The 19482-nt window shown below is 30.2% G+C and overlaps 1 protein-coding gene across 3 annotated transcripts in view; it reads left to right on the top strand.

Moving 5' to 3' along the window:
• LOC124537274 (adipokinetic hormone/corazonin-related peptide receptor variant I) overlaps nucleotides 1–19482 on the top strand; it is a 60113-nt gene that overhangs the window by 17158 nt on the left and 23473 nt on the right. The window contains exon 2 of one of the 3 annotated variants that reach the window (XM_047114054.1): nucleotides 5773–5858. The exons of the other annotated variants lie outside the window; for them this stretch is intronic. The gene's annotated coding sequence lies outside the window, so the exon portion shown is untranslated. The remainder of the gene's footprint in view (nucleotides 1–5772; nucleotides 5859–19482) is intronic. 3 annotated transcript variants of the gene reach the window in all.

Here is a 19482-nt window from a genome sequence, read left to right as displayed (position 1 = left end):
AATTTATCTTATAACGTCTCTTAAAATTATCTTAGTTTTAATTAATTATTCATTATTTTGAGAGGTTGAAAATATAGCGGCTATACCTAATAATACGCACAAAATTTATACCAGATACGAGAAGTGTGATCTATTATAAGCTTTGTCTCTCGCCAGGGTCTCCAGGCCTCCACTTAGAGAACCTGTGTGACACTCTGTGACGGGACAGTTGCTCCGGGTGCCCCCTAAATTGGACCCTGAAACTAATGCAATTTACATCTAGAAATTGTTAGTTACAAAAAGAACCGTTTAATTAAATAAATATTCGTTTAGAATTGGTTTATGCGTTGGCTTTGATTAGGTTTACTTAAATATTATATAATAATTAAATTCTCATGCTAGTCCGGGTGACCTTACGATCAATTACTCGTTAATTTGTTGTTGAAGGCGACATCTCAATTCAGATCGCTTAACGGCTGACATTTCTCAACCACCATCAATCAGCTAGACTTAAATAATAACATTTTTTATTAAACCAGCAATCATTTAAAACGTATTATTTAAATGTATTATTCAAAAATAAAAACAATACAAATCGTTTTTTTTTTACAACATCACATACATTACTCTGATCCCAATGTAAGTAGCTAAAGCACTTGTTATTATGGATATTATGGAAAGTCAGAAGTAACGAATGTACCACAAACACCCAGACCGGAGACAACATAGAAAAGTAATGAATTTTATACATCGGAATCGAACTCGGGACCTCGGAGTGACGTACCCATGAAAACCGGTGTTCACACTACTCGACCATGAAGGTCGTCAAATTATAAAAATTAAACGCTCTGAAGAACACTAAAATAATACTAATATAATATTTTCTAGTTAATTCACTCAATTTCCTTTTTAATATTTTACTTGGCTTTGTGCAAGCCCGGCTGGGGGTCACACATCAGAAATTCTACTGGCATTCTAGTAGCACACTGGCGATGGCAATAGTTAATATTTGTTACAGTGTAATTGTCTATAATTGGCGGTTGTTAATTCTAACCAACACCCTTTAAACGTCGACCTACATAATGAAAAAAACTAACCCATATGCCCAACGTAGGCATTTATGAAATAGCAGGCATCTATTGCACGCTAATACAATTACTAACACCTCCACGTAAGTGTAAGGAGCACGTAAAAGCTGTAAAAACGTTTCAGCTTAATTAACGTTACTTAAACGTAACACGAACGAATAAACAAGCATTAAAATATCTATAGTCGTGTAAGATACATCAGTGTTCTTATCTTGACATTTCTAATGCACTAACAGCCTTGGCGCACACTTAGGCGTTTAATTACACTGACGCGTTAACACTTTACACTTAAACGTCGTAGAATAAAGTATTACGAGATAGCTGACTTCCACCTTATTAATATGGGCGGGAGCCACGCAGACATGCCAAAAAGATTTAAAGAGCTTAGCAATTTAAAGGTTAAGTAATTACTACCCTTATCGTTCTATCAGTGAGAAAGTGACATCATCTCTGTATTAGTATTAGCTGCCTTATTGATCTATTGGCTGGATTATAAGGCTGCATTTTTCAAGGTTAGGTGCAAATTCCAGATCAATATAAAGTAGAGTTTTTTTTTTAAGAAATGATATACAATAGTCGTTATTGGATGCTAGCAAAGTTACAGTTCATCCACTTGGCCCATTCTCAAAGTAAATCTGTGTTTGTACGCACACCTGCAATCAGTGATATTATTATCTTTTGCATTAGGTTAATCTTTGAGACAAGTCGTTAAAGTCTAAAGAAGCATGTAGGATTTATATGAAAGTGATGTTTTATATTTGATTTTCAGTTGGTTAAGCAAAATATACTCAAATTTTCCCCTCAATCTGATTAAACATTTGTTCAACAAAATATCCACTGCTATCAGACATAATTGTATTAATGCCACAAAACTCAACAAGTCTAAATATAACAAGTAATAATAATGTCAGACGACATAAATGTTAAGCAATTAATGTATTAATATCATAGAATTGTGTTCAAATAATATTGCTTTTGATATTCGTCATGGCTCAGCGATTTGATAGCAACCGTTTATGATGGCTCGCTTTATGGTTTCAGTTCAAATGTTTCCATCAATATAACTTTGAATCTTAGACAACTGTAACATAAGTACTTCTTCTTAATAGTGACTTGCATTTGGTTTCAAATCTGCTATAAATTATTAGATTAAGTATTGTATGTGGCACACAAAAATAACGACTTCATTTAACGATTCCTTTAGAATAGTAAATAATGACGTATGAATGAATTATTTATTGTCAGTTAATAATATCGAGTTTGCACTCCTATTTACTATTTAGGCTAATATTCCTATTATAAACGCGTGGGCACCGCCTACGCTGCGGAATTAGATTCTATTTCACTTCCTTCGAAATCCGTTTCTCGTACCGAATTCAAGTGTCTCTTACAAAATCGGTTAATCGCAAATTCCAATAGAAAGGAAATTATTAGTTTATTTTCAGACTGAACCAATTATTTTTATTTTTATATACTAACTTATCAGATCATTATTTATTCGTTTAAATTGTCAGTCATATCATGAGGGGTAATCATTGAATTAAAAAAATATATTTAAAAAACGCCAAAAACAGGTAGATTGCATTGTATTATGTATATATAAAATTAGATATTAGTTTATTGAAGTTAAGTTACTAAACTTCAACACAGCTTGGCCGAATGACATGGTACATATGTATGTATTTCCTGATGGAGTATTTTGAGTATTCATACCATCCACATTAATGTAACACCTCACTAGATAGCTCATTTCTATTGAACTTATTTAGATGTCTAAATCTAGAAATTACATTATCAATAATATATATTTTTAAAAACTGCATATAACCTTTGTTTAGAATGAAATAAGAATGAGATTAAATGGATTTTTAATTTCGGAAAAGCAATGTATACACGACGTTGGCCGTTAACTTTATTTCTGGATAGATATATCTGGTAAAAGGAGATCTGTTTGTTTCTCAGACATAATCCAAATAAGGCTTTAGGGAGATCATTATTTTTCTTGTATCTGTATCGTGGTTCCAGAAAGGGTAATGATAATCCAATACGTTGAATCAGGGGATTCATTCTACTTACATATAACAGTTATGATACGTTCCCGATTCTATTTCGGTCCAACTTTGACAAAACCATAACTTAGTCGTTCTATTATTGGAATAGCAAAATGCTTTGATGGCAACGATAACGTGTCAATATAGAATTGATTAATCTAACAAAGTATATCTAAAATAATTACAAGATAAACACTAGATTACTAGAACAAGTAAACATATGAAGTTTCAACATATTAAATTTCAAACATTAGCGTATATAACAAACAAAAAAAAAGCATATCCACATGAATCTCGACTTATCATTAAAAACATATTAACCAATGTTAGTTCTCAATAATAAATAAATAATAATAAAAATAAAAAGCCTTTTATTTCTTGTTACAAATACAGATCTAGGTTAAATAAAGATTAACAGTTTAAAAGAAAAAGAAAAGAAAATATATATATATACATATACACGAAACAGTTTGCATGCATTAATTAATTATGTGCTATATTCTTTTAATCGTTTTATATTTTATGGGTACAAGAACCCCTCTCAATGGAGGGTAAAGGCCTCCTCCAAAGATGACCATTTTTCTCTATCTTCAGCTTCTCGCATCCAGTATGTGCCTGCTATTTTTATGACATCGTCTATCCATCGCGTATTTGGCCTACCTCTTTTCCTCTGGCCCGATGGTCCTAGCCATGACGTTGTCGTTTTGGTCCAGCGATTATCTTTGAGTCTGGCTATGTGTCCAGCCCATCGCCATTTTAGCTTCTGTGAGTAACTAAGTGTGTCGATAACTTTAGTTTTCTCTGTTATGGTGGTATGGCGGATTTTTTGTATCTTTTTGATTTTTAGGATGCTTCTCTCCATACTTCTTTGGCTGGTTATGATCTTATTTTTTAGTTTGTTTGTGAATTTCCACGTTTGACAAGCGTAGGTTAGTGATGGGAGTAGGTAGGTGTTCATGACTCTGCTTTTCAAATTTATGGACATGTCGCTTTTTAGGATTTCTTTGAGGTTCCAAAATTTCTTCCAGGTGATGTTGACCCTTCTCTCTGCTTCTAGTTCGTTGTTGCTTGGGTTAAAGGAGATTTGTATTCCCAGGTAAATGTAAGCATCAGCATATGATAGCGGTCGATTACTGAGATAAATAGGTATTTTAGTATGATTCGTCATGACGTTTGTTTTATCTAAATTTATTTCCAAGCCTACTTTACGACTTTCTTCATGTAAAGAGTTTATCATTAATTGTAGTTGGGTTGTGCTTTCTGATAGTAGAACTATATCATCTGCAAATCTGAGATGGTTCAGGTAACGTCCGGATATGTTTATGCCCACTTTTTCCCAGTTTAGTTTGCCGATGATAGACTCAATAAGTTCTCAATAAACAAAAGCATAATTCTAAAAATAAGGTTAAATTTATTTTTTACAACATTGATTGGAAAATCTAAATGATAGTAAAAATTAATAAAGGTTCATAAGGTAGGTAATGTAAGAGATGCTTAATAATATAAGCTTTACAAAGCGTGCTTAATAATATAAGCTTTATAAAGCGTCGCTTAGCGGGGGTTGTGATTACAATGATTTGTCTCTTTCCGTTATCATTGATTATACATTCAAAGAAGAAGATAGCATTGTTTAAATAGTTACCCAATGTTATAGCTTTTTAAATCCATATACTTCATATTAAAAAGCATATTGTGCATAGTATGTAGTACATGTATAGTTAAAGCATATCTTGCTACAGATTACGTGACTATAAGATACAAAAGACGGTCGGCGAATCGTTAATTAGTCGTTTAATTAATTTCTCAAAACATGTTGACGATAACGCGGGCCAGAGGGTCACCTATGCGGACTCTGGATTGTGACTAAGTGTAATCAATACCTATTTTAAAAGCCGTGATTATTGAGTGAGTTGAACATGTAAATTAGGGTTTAAAATTTTAAGACATCACAATCAAGGCCGGATCAACTATCTTGAGACACAAGCACGTGTTGGGCTCCTTCTACCTACTTTTCATGATAGAGCGGTGACAACTAACGTTACTAAACCTGTATCTCGACTAAAGATTGTGAGTGTGAATGTGTGTGTATCACTGAATTTTCATTTGCTTACTTTGTATGTGTGCATATATGGGTACTTTTATATCACGTATTCCGCTGAAACCTGTATGTGTTAGAGAAAAATCAACCCAATGGTCTTTTACTACTTTTAGTAGTCCCAGTTATATATAGGTAGTTAACAAAACATATATACAAGCAGTGATATGTAGTACCTATATATAGCTTAAAACACATCGATAGTTATGACGTAACTGTATTTACATATGCATCACTTAGCTATTACGTTCAAGGTTCTTTATCAATTAAACGGTACCCTGTATGCATTTACATAGTAAGTTTATTAGAGAAAAATAACCTGCTGGCTTTCTTGCTTATTTTTCTCAGTAAAATGTACATTACATCATCTAAATTAATTATTGCTTTACTTCTACGTGTAATTTCGAGTCAAATGTGAAATTTCGAGTTGAAATAGCCGTAGTTCTGGCTTGTATATTATTATATAGGTTTTCATTAAAGGTACTTCAATAATGAGTAACTAATATTTATAAATATGACACGACAGCTACGTCTTTTTTATAACGCTGGCTCTTTTCAGGTATTATTTTCAATGAATACAACAATCAATAAGAAAGTGTATCTTCAATATTGAATAAAGATTTCGACCTTGACTTTGAAACTCAGGTGAGCTTCACTGAATTTTCATTCACTTCATTTGTGTTGATAATTCATCTCAAGCTTAGCTGCGTTGATAATTCATCTCATGCTTAACACACGTATGGTGAAATATACTCCGAAAGTTTTTTTACAAAAATGCTTGCCTTAACTTTGCTCTGAAACATTTTAAGTTACATTATATCTTTGGAAAAATTGTATTAAGTGTCGGATTAATCCAGCCTAAACCCTGTATTGTCAAATGAACTATTAGGTAACCAGGTGAAGTTAAATAAGCTTGTAAATATGGTTATTTGGTTCAATATCTCGAGCAAACTGTGTCAACGAGGCGATCTTTTTAATAGCTTCGGTGATGTATTTACGTCACTCTGGAATTAGTTCTCTTCGATATATTCTCTGTATGCTTCGGATAAGTTCGACTTATTAAACATTGCATACGTGATAAATGTTTGAGCTCATTTTATTTTATATTTCTTAGAAATTATTGTTAAGTGATAATGTTAATTATAATATTATTTTATCGATAAATATATTTCGTAAGCCTTAGGTATATATTACAATGCAAGTACAGTGCCTGACAGATTTTTTAAACTGTCCTTATGTGCTGGTTATGTGATCAATTTCCATAAAAAATTAACGATTCATAAACATAAATCAACACAAGATTATATAGATGATAATTGTATAAATGAAATAAGTACTTGATGACTTGTAGGTAGGGCATATTATAAAATTTATAAATATTGGAAAAGAGTAACTACTGAGCTTTTACCATTCTTTCGGTAGAATCCGATAGTCTTAGTTACATTAAATATACATAATATACATGTTGCGTAAAATGATTTGAGACATATCAAATAAACAAATAGTAGCTAAATTAAAAAAAAATATAGTATTGAAATGATTATATTGTACAAATTCGTTGATGCAATTGCAATAAAATTATTAGTGACATATTTGATTCCGTCCCTATTAATCTTAATTAAGCTTTGCACGTAACTTTCCAAGTGTGAAGTAATTCATGAAGGAGCTCACTTTGATCCCCACTTTGATTGAGGGTATGTTTATTGTAAGTCGAAGTCGAAATCTTTGCTTAATTGAAGTGTTACACTTGGTTATTGATTGCCTTGCAAAAATCAGCCATCGCTTATTATGTCAGCAGTTTTTCCTTTACCTTAACATTCATAATTACTTTTCTTTTTTTATGGCATAGGTTTGCGGACGAGTATATGGGCCACCTGATGGTGAGTGGTCACCATCACCCATAGACAATGAAGCTGTAAGAAATATTAACTATTCTTTACATCGTCAATGTGCCACCAACCTTGGGAACTAAGATGTTATGTCCCTTGGGCCTGTAGTTACATAAAGGTTAGTAACGTGATATAATTATGTTATAAGTGCAATCGTTTAAGTAGAGTAAAATGTTATATTCAAATAAAATTTTGGTTAAATATGATTATTACACAAAAAATTAACATAGATGATAAAGATGTGAAGTAGAGTTTCTTGATTTCCATGCAAGTTATACAATGTTATAATTGAATTATATCGAAGAAATTAACAACAGACAGTTTCTTATCGAGTTATCACAGTATCTAAATTTTGCAAAGTTTTTCATTTGATTTAGTACTGTAACATAACGATTCAAAAAATTGGCTACTAAAAAAAAATATATATAAAATATTCATTTTAGAATTGGACGTTTTAAAATGTTATTTGGCAGTTTTAAAAGCTTTTAAATTGTAGCGATACTAAGAAATGTGTATGTGTTTAACGCAAATGTATGTATGTATTTTAAAACGCCTTAAATCAATCCAGATATTAACTACGCAGTATTGTGCGGTATATAGGATTAAACTATAACAAGCACATCGTATTAGTTGTCGAGTATGGTTACAGAGCAAACATTACCCGAGCCATACGAGAGGGTAAATAGGGGAAGTGTATATTCACCAAACAATATATTAGCTTGCTATAATATCTAATCATCTGTTAACAGATTTTGTTTCCTTTTTATAATGTACTTATGTATAAGTTGTTTGTAACCTAAACGTATTGTTGATACGACTTGGGGGAAAATATTATCTGTGCTCAAGTTTATACCAATTATCATCACCAGTTCAACGGTTGATATGCAACTGATGTATCTACTCTATCTATTTATTAAAAAAGAGTTACACCAACTTATCATTAAACACTTAAAATCTACAAGTGATGTGGTTAACAGTGAAACTGATACGTTTAGGAATTAAGACATTTTTAATAAATTAAAAAATCTACCAAAATGAAATCATGCACATATACTGGCCAAAAGTTGAGACTAATTGTAAAAACCTTTATCATCGAAAAAAATATTTCTTAATCGTTTGAAAAGATTCTATTTTCAAATGTATTATCATATTTATTACGTTACTAAACTACATTCTCTTTAGCGGTATACTTGAGTAGAAAATAACACACCTTCTCGATAACCTCATTATAATGTTGGTATCATATTATTTTATAATTGTCATTGTATTATATAAACGTAATTTTAGCTTATCTGTCTTAGTTATAAAGTTTATTAAATATATACATACATAAGAATGGCAGAATATGATTTTTTTTTATAAAAGGTTTTATAGTTAACCTGTTAATTTTATAGCGCAATTACATTTCGTGATCATACGATGGTAAAGCTCGAAACACACATATAATCTTGAACATTGAATAAATTTTCAGACTTATTAAAACTGTTGATATTTATTATTGTGTAAATGGACAGGCAATTATTATTTTTGGTGGTAATACTGAAAGTTGTTTACGAAGAATGTAATCAAATTCCAGGATTCTATCTTTTACTGACAAAAGTTATATGATCGATTGATTGGACTCCACCATCACGAGTATAATGTTTGAATAGATATCCTTTTAGTTAACTTCGTGAGGCACCTTTGAAAACTTTGTTAATCTTTTAAGACAAATTTCGATGGCTTTAATATTGTATGGTTTTCTCTGTTTGCTTTGTCCTGAATCCGGGATTTGTTTTCGACAGATTTTGAGATTTATTGTTTAGTTTTTTTTTTTATTAACTATATTCTCGGTCGAAGCACGGCAACTTTCGGCCTTCCACATCAAGCACATCAAGCATAATGGTATTTACTACAAAGTTTTACTTAATAATTTGCTATTTATTCGAGCAATAATAAATTTGGCTTAGAATACATGAATAGATATTATTATAATAAATAAATGTAATAATTGCCCATGGACATATATTAGTATTTATAACAAGCTATCGTGTATATATATATATTTCATAGTATACTAGAGGGCTAAATGTAACCAATAATTGAATTTAACAATGACTTAATTAAATTATTATATAAACCAAAAACTTTCCATCAATCATCAAGGTAGCACTTACTACTTAGGTATTCAACCACAAAACAGCAACGCTTTGTGTTGTTGTGGTCCTTTTACTATATTGTGGTAACTATAGGCATCAGGAATATAACATCTTGGTTCCCAAGGTTGGTGAAACATTGGCGATGTATGTTAATATTTATTACTAAGCCAATGTCCGTGGAAGATGGTACACACTTAACATATCCTATCGATTAGAAAAAAAAAACTTATTGTAATAATAATAAAACAAAATAACATGGATAGACTATATAACTATTTTCACTTAAGGAAAATAACAAAATAAAGCGTGTTTATATTGTAAAATGCGTTTGTTTACAGTGATATTATCAATAAAATTATTATCAATAATTTGAGAACAACAATAGAGCATGATGCATGATTAAAATTATATTCATATTGATATAAATTGGCATTGAATTGATTTACTGGCGATTGGTTTGAGGTCTCACACATACAAAAGTGCTACAACACGCTAGCAGTGTTCTAAATACGATTACATTGTAGATAAAAATGTGTCTATGAATATATATGTGTGTGTGAAACATTAATATCGTACGATCAACATTGACGATGTGTCTACGTAAAGACAACGCCTACACTTGTGTCGTCACTGTGACGCGGAATAGTCCTTTGATGATAAAATTAAATGCCTACAACAATATCTAGAACATTGACAATTACTCTTACTTAAAGTTGCTGTAAATTATTTATTCATCCTTCAAGAAAAAAAATTTGAAATCTATAAATTACTACAACTAGTAGTAGTAGTAGTTTTATTGGCAACTTGTAATACCCTGATTTTCTCTCTACTATGTACTCTTGGGCATTGCACTCTATTTTCTGGGTTAAACAACTCACATCCCTAACAAAAAAAGAAATACCAAAATGTAACTTGCATATAATCATTGACGGTCAAAAGTGTTAATATATGTAGTTATACAATTCTATTTCAAATAGGTTTAATAGTTTTAGAACGAACATAACAAATCACTGTAAACAATAATAATATTTATTTAGAGCTAGCTGTGTCCGCGACATTCTACGCGTTTGAATTTAACAAAATATTATTGTAGCCTAAGTACTCCTTTTTATATCAGCTATCTGCCAATGAAAGTCCCATCAAAATCAGTTCAGCCGTTCAAGAGATTAGCCGGAACAAATAGACAGACAAAATACATATACATACATGTATACACATACATTGACTAAGAAAGGCTATTTTAATATTACAAACAGACACTCTAATTTTATTATATTTATAGATATGTATAGATTTCACACATAACAAAGGCGAACTTCTTTGCATATTTTGACATTAATATACTTAAACAACAGCCTCTATTTTATTAACGAAAGCCTAAATACGGATCCCATATTTCCAACATCAGAACAGACGAATTTGCATATTATAATATGGATATTCGTATTTCATACAAACATACTAACTTGTTTACAGTAAAATTATAATATCTATTGAATATAAAATGAAAAAAATTCTACAGTAGACAAAAAAAAAACTGAAAAAGGTAAAAAAAATCAGATTATATAATATTTCATATTAGGGTTAATATAACACTTGTAAGAAAGTATACGATTTCGGCGACGCTAACTAAAAACAATTGATCTTAAGCTGGTGAAATTTACAACCTTTTTCAATTAAGCAAATCAATATTTTCTTAAATAATTTGCTTTATAGAAGGCAAGGCCAATTATTTTGAATAATAGCTATAAATTCCGATATTATTTTTTCTTTGGTTAAATAACAAACCTTGGCGTTTATTTCTGTAGTATGAAATAAAAATATTTGTGTATTTCTAGTTATTAATAACGAAATCAATATTTATTTTAATTTAAAAGAGGCAATTTTGTCTTAATTTCTACTTCGATTTCTAGTAATTTCTCTGTAGAAACAAAATGACAAATAATAATCCATTCATACCCAATACTCAACGTTTTAATTACTTTTAATTTATTCATTGATTAAACTTCAAATTTCATTCAGAACAAATTTTGAAATAATCATTCAGTTACGTGCGAATTTCAAAAAACATCAATACTGTTCATTGTTGTGTTCTAGTTTAAATGTTGAGCCTGTATAATTAATTAAAGGCAAAGGACAAATATTATATTTAATGCATTATTGACCACGGCTGAAGGTGACGTCAGGTGGTATGGCACTGTGCAAGCCTGCCTGGGTAGGTACTACCCACTTATCAGATATTCTACCGCTAAACAACAGTACTCAGTGTAACTACAGGCACAAGGGACATAGCATCATAGTTTCCAAGGTTGGTGGCACATTGACGATGTAAGGAATAGTTAATATTTCTTACAGCGTCATTGTCTATGGGTGATGGTGACCACTTACCGTCAGGTGGCCCATATGCTCGTCCGCCAACCTATGGTATAGGTTGAAGTTTAAAAAATTAACCGACCGTATCAAAATATATTTCGAAAAACATTTGTTCTGAGCATTCAAATTACAAATGTAATTATATCTTTGCGATAATCATACGATTTAATTCTAAAAGTTCATTCATGCTTTGACTTCTTGTGCAGAGGTTATTATTGAGAGGTGATAGAAATGACATTCATTTATTTACTCCGTCTATGAAAACAAATGCGAGGATTAAATGGATGAATAACCCAGCTAAGTGTAGCTTTATTGCAGTTAATTTCGATGATATCTTTGCTACTACTAACTAATATTTTATGAAGAAAAGTCGTGTATAGTGTCGTTATTTATAACCAACAAGAGTATGTAGTATAATTTCAGCTTGTCACGTCATCAGTCTTAACTTAAAGCGGGTGTAACTGATAAGCTTGCCTACTGATATTATAATAATATACTTTAAAATTTCCTCTGTAGCACTGCATTTCATGGTATAAGTTTTATGTACGTAGTTTTGTAATTTTGTCAGTTACATTTTACGAGTAATGCCTGATTTATTAGTGTAAGGTGTTCTTAATCTATTTATTCAATTATCTCTATCCATTAAAAAAGTTACCGCCCGGTTATTAATAGTAACAGTAGTGGTATTAAATATATTATTATTATTACATATAAATTTGCACCTGATATTAGGATGTTTGAGTGTGTTTCAAATGTACTAATATTTTATTTTAAATATAAAAAAATCATTGATACAGAACATACTAACAAACTACAGTTAAAATGAGAATATGCCTACTAATTTTACACTATACAGGTAATTTATAACTTATATTTTTTTAACCCACGACGGGTTAAAAGTTAATAAAAATAAAATAAAAATAGTCATGACATTGTTAAATACGGAACTTAAATATTGACTGTGCTTTTATCTATCGATAGGATATATCCGAATGAGCTTGGAGATTTTTTAAGATGTAATAATTTCCGCCTAATAACAGTGTGCTATATAGACATAGAATGATATTATAATTCGAAACACGGACAATTTTCTAAGCTGTGTGAGACTTTGACGTTAACTCTGCTGGAGAAACGAGACAACGTGGAATATTGTACAATTAACAATTAATTAAATATGTTAAATTTCAATTAACAATACTTGACAAAGTTGCGTATATTCTCTAGTGATTTTAAGATTTACACACAAATGAGATATTTGAATTTAGATTTCGTATTCTCTACTAAAACATTAATCAATTTGATTCTATAAACATAATAATTTGATACGAACAAAATAATTAATATGGATTCATTATTTTATAATTAATTTATTAATTAAATTATATTCCATTTTATACTTATTTTGAACTTATCTTTTAGACTTCCAAATCTTGATTGTATATTTGAGATATGAACTATCGTTCGTTGACATTAGAATAATATACAAATGTACGAAGGCTTTGGTGACGCATCTTTGACAATATTTAGTATAAACTATTTTGACCGATATTAAAGTTGATTTTCTATTATTTTGATCTTAAAAAGCCGTCGAATAATAATCAATTTAACAAACACAAGTTCTTAAAATAAAGGACTTTATTTTTTATTTCACTACAATGTTGCTGTTGTGTAAATATTTGCGTTAAATCAGTAAAACATAAATAAAGATGTTTAAAATGTTATATACATTTTTTTAATATTCAAAATCAATCGAGAATACTATTCTTATTTGGGCTCTAACAAGTATTTTTGAAACATAATTTGATATGATAAATAGTTACTTAATGCTTGTTGGTAGGATTTCAATTCAGAAATAAACTCATTTAACATTTAAACTTTATATATTGTTGTTTTTCCTTTCTCGATAGACCCCAAGTAAGCCAGATAGTTTATAAAGTGTTTATTTGCAAAATCATAGTTTTAGTAATAGTATTAGTAGGCACACACATACAATTTTTGCTAGCCACATTTTTCTGACGCGGACGATGCAGGAAATTATACATAACAATGATGGTTTTATCATTCCATGTTGCATCAATAATAGGGTACTTTCAGTACTGGGAAAATTTTTGATAAATATTAAAATATATGTAGAAACTGTCAAGTTTCACCCGCACCATCTTGATGTCCGAAAATCCACAACAGCGCGATTTCTTAGACATTTTCTGCCTCGCACAACCACTTTGTGGAACCAGCTTTCGCCGGCGGTTTTTCCGAACCGATACGACATAGGAACCTTCAAGAAAAGGGCCTACTCCTTTCTCAAAGGCCGGCAACGCACCTGCAAGCCTCCTGGTGTTGCAGATGTCCATGGGCGGTGGTAGTCACTTTCCATCAGGTGAGCCACCTGCTCGTTTGCCACCTATTCCATAAAAAAAATTCCATATCATTTTGAAAACAACTTTTCTGGAGTTTTAATGATAGTATTTGTACATTAGAATTTACTCAAAAAAGCTTAGCTAGACGACTAGCTTAAGTACGAACTTACATATACAGCTGTTTTATCAATATGACGTCACCGACATAACTGACAGCGTTTTTTCGGGACAAAAAAAGGTTTGAAATTTAATTTAATTTGCATGAAAACGTGTTTATTTTGCTGAAATATATTTTTTGTGGCTTTTTATTACGAAAATCAACATTTTAAGTACTTTTTCAAACATAGTAGATAATTTTTTTTGTTTAACTTAAAAGCTATTCACTTTACTTTAAAATTATATCTGATATCTATTCTCACCTATTCCTCAAATAAAATAATTGTTATCTATTTTTAATGTTATATTTGTAGGTCCACAAACGTATTTTCTATGGCTTTAGTATATTTTATCTTTAATTATTATTTTAGATAATTTGTCTGCTGCAAAAATGTCTTCATCGAAATATAATATTCGTTTGCAATATTTAAATATATTTTAATATAAGAAAGTCGGCATTATAAATTAAAGATTCTAGTTAAATAAAAAAAATGAAATACATTTAAAAGTCCATAGAGAACCATGAGCTCGACCAAATTAAAATTCGTAAATTCAAATCGTTTATAAAAAATACATTGGTAAAAAAGGCGTATTATTCGATACAAGATTTTGTAGATGATAAAAAAGCGTGGAATTAATACCTGTATTAACTAACATGACTGTATTTTTTTTAATGTTGAAAAAGAGTAACTACTGAGTTTCTTGCCGGTTCTTCTCGGTAGAATCTACTTTCCGAACCGGTGGTAGCTTCACTTAATTGTTAAATGACGATTCAAAAGAGCTTGTAAAAGCCCACTTGAATAAAGTATAATTTGATTTTGAAATCTCACAACACGTTTACGTTTAGATTTGTCTTTGGTTAAACCCACGTTTTCTTTTTGGCCGATCACGGGGCGAAAAAGATTAAAAATAATTCACCCAATAATAAAGCACGGACACTGTCCCAATTAACGCCAAGGTTTATCAAGTAATCCGTTGAAAAATAAGTGACACGTACATAAAAAAAATATATGTTATCTCTCGGAAGGTCGTCGTTTGACCTGCACATGATATGACTGAGTTTTGTTGAAGATTTTATGCATATTTATAATCACTTAATAGTAAATGTTAGGTGTTCTATTTATTCTATCGTCGAACGCCATTTTTTAATGACTTTTATTTTTATTATAAGCATGTTCATTGCTTACCAAAGATGTATGAGCGCGGGTTTATTTTTATAAAATAATTAATTCTTATTGCTTTATTTTCAATATAGTTGGAGCTACATGGGTGGTCTCATGTCAATTTTAAGGTTATAATTTTTTTATGCACACATAAAGGCAAATGATTTAAGTCGCAAACAAATTTATGCTACTCTGAGTTTTACATAGTTTAAATAGAAATCTAAAGAATTCTGATTTTGTTTTATTAAAAATGTTATGACAGGTAAAAGCTTATTTTAATTAATTGACGCATTCTATTTAAGAGATATTTCAATAAACACATGTGAAATAAACTTGTAATTCTGAGAAGTTGATAAAGTCTCTAGTTAAAGATCACACTCAATCACACTCAATTAAAAACGGTTCGATGTGTATATAAGTTGTCGTAGATACCTACGCTAATTAAGATACCCGTAGGTTAGGTTAGGTTATTAATTCTCTTTCTACTTTAAAATTGCGTATTTATATTCTAAATAATATATATTTATTATTATACTATTAATGATTAATTCCTTCAAAAATATTTTAATTTCAATAAGAAAAAGATATGTATAATGTATATATCTTTTAAGTATTGTTTGTACTTTCGTATCAACCATATTACTAAAAATATATTACAGTACTAAGATGTGGAGAATATTAGTATATTTACAATATGTATTATCTGTGCTAACTTTTAAACAATTATCTATAGAATTTGTTTAGTATAAAAAACTAATGAGAAAATATCTTCTATCCTTCATTATATATTGATACGAAAATACAATATAAATAAACCAATCCCTATATCGAAAGTCCGTTTCAGATTATCCAATATATTGGAGAGGACTCGACATAAAAAATCGCGCAGTGAAGAGTAACATTTACGTTATCTAAACAAGATTGGGATTCAAATATTTTGTCTCAAAACTCAAGAGCACCGTGCTTATCATAACGAAACAGTGAACATAAAAATAAATAATCATTATAAAATACCTCAAGTGAGCAGACGAAATCAAAAATATATATTACTTATGCGCGAATTTGCGCATTACATTCTCTAATAAGTGAAGAGCCGAGCTATACAATAAAGAGCCGAGACGGCCCAGTGGTTAGAACGCGTGCATCTTAACCGATGATTTCGGGTTGAAAACCAGGCAGGCACCACTATATATATGTGCTTAACTTGTGTTTATAATTCATCTCGCGCTCGGCGGTGAAGGAAGACATCCTGAGAAAACCTGCTTGTGTCTATTTTCAAAATTTTTAATTTTAAATTCAGCCACATGTGCATTCCACCAACCCTCATTGGAACAGCACGGAGGAATATGTTTCAAACCCTCTCCTTAATGGAAGAGGAGGCCTTAACCCAACAGTGGGAAATTTACAGGCTGTTATTTTACTTTTTTCTTTAATATATTTACTGCTTACTATTTACGACTAATCGTGTTTATTTTAGTGCATTGCTGTTTACCTATTTCATAGTTGCTAATTGATTGATTGTCAAAATTATGACGTATAATACTGAGACTTATTTCTGAATTGAATAGGAGACGACATCTACTGAGTGATAATGCTCATTAATTTTACTCGATCTTAACATTACTGTAATAGAGTTATTTGATGGATGGCTTTCTATTGACATGTGGAAATGATCTCAATATTTTTAAATCAGATAAGCAAACATTTCTACCTAAAGAAACAATGGATTTGGGTAACCAATAAGGATCTTGCAAAATAAAGAATCACGTGTAAGATATCAAATATTTCATTTCAATATTTTTATTTTTTTAGCAGGCAACATATTCTCTAAATGATTTGTTTTAGTAATACGAACGTCTAATTAATATATTGATAATGTTTTGTTTATACCTCTATATACAAAACATGATATGAAAAAAAAATCCCGCTGAGTTTCTTTCGCCGTTTCTTCTCAGGTCTGAGGTGTTAACTTTCGAACCGGTGGTAGATTTTTTGACTATCTATAAGAAAGTGTAATCACTTCTATTTTTAAAAAAGATTTTTGACTTTTACTCTACGAACTATGCATTACAAAATATATCTAAAACATAAATATAAATTAGATAAAGTTTGTCTTAAAGAAAGCTGACATATCTTTTTAAATGTAAAACATAATTTCATTTAAAGATTATGTATATTGAGGTTACAACGTTTTACAAGATTTGCTGTAGACGAGATGAGTCCAAGTGAAAGAAAATCTATAGCGGAAATAATATTGTATACAATAAAGCAGCCAAAGTAACGAACAAGATGAATATTTATTAAGCGAAAAAGGCATTATTAATTTATTCTAGTGACTCAATATTAATGTCTTTATTATTTGATAAAGACAGTTATTTTTAGTAACTGAAAACTCTTTGCAAATTAAAATGTAATTTTCTATAGTCAAGTCTAATTAAAAATTATATTAAAATCATGAAAAAGAAAATGACGAGCTTCAAATCTGAGCATATACTGTCGATATATTTTATTAGTTTATCTTATTACTAGTATTAACTAAATATGTTTATTTACGAATTAGGTATATATATTAATTGATATGTTTAGGATTAAAAAAAATAACACCATCCAACCAGCCAAATTATAGTGTTACGGGCGATGATATCGCTTTCTTCAGATAATATTTGATTGATTTTGTTTTTATGGAATAGGTTGGCGGACGAGCATATGGGCCACCTGATGGTAAGTGGTTACCATCACCCATAGACAATGACGCTGTAAGAAATATTAACTATTCCTTACGTCGTCAATATGCCATCAACCTTGGGAACTAAGATGTTATGTCCCTTATGCCTGTAGTTTCACTGGTGCACTCACCCTTCAAACCAGAAGACAACGGATTTATATGAGTCAATACATTTATCCTTTTGTATGTTTGTTCCTCGTTCTTGATTTATTTATTATACAAATACCAAGAAAATAAGCCATTATTTAATAAGCGATATTAACCAATTAAGGAGATATAAATGAATTGCTCTTTAAATGTTGGTAATCATAGTTAACTTAATACTTAAGACTTCATATACTATTTTATCAACAGCTAAAAACACGGAGAAAAAAATAATGATATAATAAAATAATCACAATTAGAATAAAAATTATGTATATACAAGGTTATTAAATAATATAAAAAAAGTGTTTACAAAAGATTACAAGGTTAGATTTCGCGTTTTAGATCAAATGAAAATTTTCCTGATTTTATGTAATAATTTACTGCACTCATATCTTCATCGCTATGGCAAAACAAGCTATAAATCCAATTATCAGAGAAAAATAAACAACGAATTCTCATTACTGCAAAATAAAAAAAAAAACAAATCACATCAAAACATCGTGATGTCAACAGCGTGTTTTGACAGTGGTGATTTCCGATAGCATTTAACACTAACGATGCTGCCTGACATATAACGCGACGACATTTGACCTTCAGGTCACAATGACCCTTTGCAATTGTAGACGATCTTCGAACGAAAAAGATTTGACTATTCTATGAAAGTCAATAAATTGATATCAAATTATTTAGTATAGAAATTTAATTTTCCTTGTTCTACTTAAAATAAAAATTTTACATAAACTATGTGAGAGTTGTGTTTTAAATAAATACCATACGCTACGCATAAAAAATAACACTATATAAAATATTATAGCTACCCTGGGCCACCTATACTATAGGTGGCCCATTTGCCAGTATAAATAAAATAATGACTGTGAAAATATTTATAATTGATATAAAAAAATATCTCCTCTTAGATAATCAACCGAGTAAATCATATTTCCCTATAGATTGCAAATTATTTATCCATTAATACGCATCAAAAACTTCAAGGCCCAGACAGTTCCATTCTGGTAATAAATAAAAGAGGATTTTCTCTCCTAGATGGGAAGTTGTAAATATGATCATATTATATTTCTTATCTATTATGTTTATGTTTAACATGACGTAAATTGTGCATAGTGTAGATAAGTTAGCAAAATTATTTTTTCAACGTAATAATGCGCATCTTATTCTACATTTATCGTATTCAATGCGTAAGGAACATTATCATCGTGTAAGATGATTTACTGGTTTAGTTTGCCATCACAGTACAGTCTGTTTTCGGCTAAATTTGAAGCAATTATCAATTCTAGACAAGCAATCGTAATATTGTTTTAAG

This window comes from Vanessa cardui, chromosome 18, assembly GCF_905220365.1.
Source record: "Vanessa cardui chromosome 18, ilVanCard2.1, whole genome shotgun sequence".
In the NCBI taxonomy this organism is placed as follows: domain Eukaryota; kingdom Metazoa; phylum Arthropoda; class Insecta; order Lepidoptera; family Nymphalidae; genus Vanessa; species Vanessa cardui.
This window is presented reverse-complemented; position numbering and strand designations above follow the sequence as displayed.